Below are 4,343 nucleotides of genomic sequence, written 5' to 3' on the forward strand. Positions count from 1 at the left end.
GATATAACTTTGTTATCCCATGATGGGCTCTTGATTAATATAATTATTTTCATTTATTTTTGGCATTTGAATAAACTTTTTATTTTTTTCTTTTAGTCCATGCTTCCCTTTCCTGGGTCACGTGTGTTTCGTCAACCTGGGCATGTCGGTCAAACTGCCTTCCCCTTGCAATCGATCACAAACGGGAGAGCTCTCTCTCTATAAAACCCTCCAAGCCTTTTCTCATTTCCTGCTGCTTCGCTTTGATAGCCTCTCTCTCTCTCTCTCTCTCTCTCTCTCTCTCTCTGTGTTCTAATAGTCTCTGGCGGCCGGAGATGGAGCTGGGCTTGAGCCTGGGGGAGGCGCCGGCGAAGGCCAAGGTCACGGCGGAGAAGGCTGGGGTGAGGCCAGGGGAGGGCTGGGGTTGGGGCTGGGAGTTGGTGTCGGAAGGAGGGAGGAAGAGGGACAGGAGGGAAGAAGGGTGGAGGAGGAGGAGGAGGAAGAAACGAGGAAGGAAGAGGAGGAGGAGGAGGGGAGAGAGGGAGGAGAGGAGAGGGGTTCTGTTGAACCGCTGGTTCAGCTTAATCTCCTCCCCTCGGCCCCTGTTCCACGGCGCTCGTCGCCCCAGCTGGGGTTTCCATGGGTACCCGAGACCAGTAAGTCCTCTAACTAAACTACAAATATCGAATCTTCTTCTTTATTCATAAGATTTTAGTTTCAAATGGCTGACCAGATCGCTTTAAAGATTGAAAGGTTTTGGAGTAACTCAGTCAAAATCTACTACTACTTTTTTTTTTTTTTTTTTTTTTCAAGATTTCATGCGGTAACAAGAAAAAAAAACCAGGAAATTTTTTTTTTTCATCGTTTTTTAAGATAGAATTTACGAGTAATTTAATCAATATTCTCTATGTTTTTAAGATTTCATGCGATAGAGGTTATTTAGCCGCTTCAGATATGGTTTTTTTTTTTTTTTTTTTTTTTATAAAGTCCTGGTTCTTTTTCTTTTTTTTTAAGACCTTATAAGTTTCTTTGATTTTTATATCTTTACTCCTCTCTCCTTTTCCCCCCCCCCCCCTTTTTTTTTTTGCAGCTTTAGGATAAATATTTTTTTTTTTTTTTTTTTTTTTTTTTTTGTGCTGCTTCTAAGAATTTGGCGATGGTTATTGATGGATTTCCCTCTGTTATTTTATTTGAATACTTATTTGTGTAGGAAATTTGGAGGTCTCGACGCCGCGGGTTAGATGTGAACCAGGCGCCGTCGGTGGAGGAAGAAGGGGTGGTGGTGTCGTCGTCGCCGAACAGCACCGTCTCTTCGTTCCAGATGGACTTCTCCGCCGCCAGGGGCGGCAGCGGCGGCGGCGGCGAGAAGGGAATAGTGGCTGCTGGCGGGAGCGAAGCGGAGGCGGAGAGAGCCTCCTCGAGAGCCAGCGACGAGGAGGAAAATGGGCTTGCAAGGAAGAAGCTCCGCCTCTCTAAGGAGCAGTCCGCCTTCCTTGAAGAAAGCTTTAAAGAACACAACACTCTCAACCCGGTATATAAATCTGTCCACCACCCTATATAATTCTTTCAAAAAAAAAGAAAAGAAAAAAAGTCTAAATCTTTAATATAAATCGAAACTTTTCCTAAAAACTCTGTTAAATTTCTTTTTTTCTTATCTTTCAGAAGCAAAAGCTGGCTTTGGCTAAACAACTAAATCTTCGACCCCGGCAAGTGGAAGTCTGGTTTCAAAACAGAAGGGCCAGGTATTTATTTTTTTCCTTTTCTTCTTACTTCACTCTTTTTTTTCCCTCTCTCTCTCTCTCAGGTTTCTTTGGTGTTTAGTGAATCGATTATTCCATGTCTGATGAGCTCTGAACCTCTCCTTTTTTGGGTCTTCTGAAATTTCCATTGGGATGTCTTCACTTCCATTTTGAACTATTTATTTTATTACTATGATTTGTTTTTCTCGTGCTTTTTAGAACAAGACAAGAAACAAGGACGAGTTTCTTCCTAATCCAAGCATTTGAGATGGCAAGAGTTTTTTCTCTCTCATATATCGTATAAAACCAATCACCAGAATTAGAGAGGTTCATGGTCTCTAAGTTATATACGTGTATCTAGCCATGCCTGATTCTTGGAAAAAAATTCGAATCCATACTTGTTTCCATTAAATTTTATTGGTTGCTCTCTAATGACAAATTTTTAGTTTTTCTTCTCTCAAACTTTATTCCTTTTCATATGATGGTTACTGATCGTCACCTTCTCACTTTAGAAGACATTTTTTTTTCCTGCTCTCTGCTCTCAAGCTGAGATTATTATTTTTTGTTCTCTCTTTTGGCTTCGTTTCACGTAAAAGGACGAAGCTGAAGCAAACGGAGGTGGATTGCGAGTACTGAAGCGCTGTTGCGAGACGCTAAGGGAGGAGAACCGCCGTCTCCAGAAGGAGCTGGCGGAGCTGCGAGCCCTGAAAACTTCTCATCCCTTCTACATGCACCTCCCCCGCCACCACCCTCTCCATGTGCCTCCTGCGAGCGCGTCGCCTCCACCACCACCACTCCACCCCCCGTCGGCGCCGGCGCCGGCGCTTCGCGCCTCCGCCTGCACCACCACGTCCTCCGCGGCCCCACGGCCGCGGACCAGCCGGCCGTCTTCCTTCGCTCCCTCTTCTCGAAGCCCCGGTTCTATCCCTTCGTGCCGCCCCACCCTGCCCCCACCCACCAGCCCTCGGCCGCGTCGTGATCACCGTCCCCGCCACTGGTGGCGTTTCTTGTAAATACTCACATTTTAAACGGCTTTTTTTTGTGTTTTTAATTTTGGACTTTTTATTTAAAGAAGAGAGAGAGATGGAGTTGTTGACGGAGATTATATGGTATTTCTCTTATTCTTTTTCCAGGGAGAAAGAGGGAGAGAATGCTGATACTGTTAACACTGAACATATTTTGCTCTTTTTATTTTTAAATATAAAATTTTCACTTATTAAGCTGAAGTGTTGTCTTTTAGTGAACACTTTTTTCTTAAATTATTTATTTGATTGCTGAAATGCATACATAATTTGAAAGAGAGAAAAAGAATACATTTTGGAGATCAATATTTTTGGATGGTATGGGAAAGGAAAGAAAATTGAAGTATGTGTACTGTCACAATAGAGTTATGAGCCAAGCTCCATTTGAACTCTTGTTCACAAGTAGCTTGTAGGCTTGTTTGAGAGGTTATGGGTTTTGAAGTCTGCAATGATTTAAATAGATGTCAATTAAGACGTTGTGTGTCATAGTATCCTGTGTCCTTGAGGTAGTGTTGTACTGACTTCTCGGGAACTACTGGGCTCACCATTACCGCATCATGTTGAACACCATCTTCGAGAAACATTTGCATGCTAATGATGCATTGGAATGTCTTGTATCTCAATACACTGCTCAAATTGAAAGAACAAAAAACTTTCAGTGAACTAATTTTACAATGCATGCTGTGGATATGTTTTTTCTTTTTTTTCTTGATGCTAGAAAAAAAAAATAGAAACAAGAAGCAATATCCTGAAGTGACCAACTCCGAGTCACTCCTATGGCGCATATACTGCAGTCAAAGGTGAAAAATATTGTTTGAGAGTCTCAGCATATGTTAAGCCCAAGTTAGCCAAGCCATCAGCTACAGAATTAGATCGTGGTGGGTGTTGTATAGTGTGCTATTGTGATAGAGCATTTATTTGAGGTAGGGATACAAGGTGAAGAATATTGTTTGAGAATCTCAGCATATGTTAAGTCCAAGTTTGCCAAGCCATCAGCTACAGAATTAGATCGATACATAATACTGTAGTAAAGTCCAAAATAAACAATCTAGTAAAAAGTTTTTTTATTTTTTATTTTTTGGCAGAGATAAAAATAAGGTTGCTTCCCTCTGCTGAATATGTCTCCACCTTCTGAATATGTCTTTATTCAGATCACATTTTTCTTTGATAATTTGACATGTAGCACGCTATACACATTCCTAGTTGACCATAGTTTGATCATCTACTACACACACACACACACACACAAATCCCTAGTTTTATTTTTAATCCTTTGCATGATAACATGAATGCAAGAATGGCCGGTAATAAACTATTACGTTGTGCTACATGATTGTACACCTAAAACAATAATAACCTCCAATACTAGATATTAGTAATCACACACACACTCACAGAGAGAGAAAGAGAGGGGGAGAGAGAGAGAGAGAAGGAAAAAAAGCCACATATCATGAAAGCTCTTAGACATGTAAGTGATGCAAATCCAGAGCATGGCATCATGTCGATCGGCACCTTGACAAATCGCATAAATTTATACCAGCCAAAGGAGACGGGTCAAATGACACCTCTGAAACAGTTGGGAAGTTGAGAACTACAAAACATG

General features: G+C 41.6%; 1 pseudogene; it reads left to right on the forward strand.

Annotated features, from left to right (window-relative positions):
* Window positions 1-255: 255 nt before the first annotated feature.
* LOC140852042 (homeobox-leucine zipper protein HOX27-like) lies at window positions 256-2,883 on the forward strand (annotated as a pseudogene).
* The last annotated feature ends 1,460 nt before the right edge of the window (window positions 2,884-4,343 follow it).

The sequence above is a fragment of the Elaeis guineensis genome, chromosome 10, assembly GCF_000442705.2.
Source record: "Elaeis guineensis isolate ETL-2024a chromosome 10, EG11, whole genome shotgun sequence".
In the NCBI taxonomy this organism is placed as follows: domain Eukaryota; kingdom Viridiplantae; phylum Streptophyta; class Magnoliopsida; order Arecales; family Arecaceae; genus Elaeis; species Elaeis guineensis.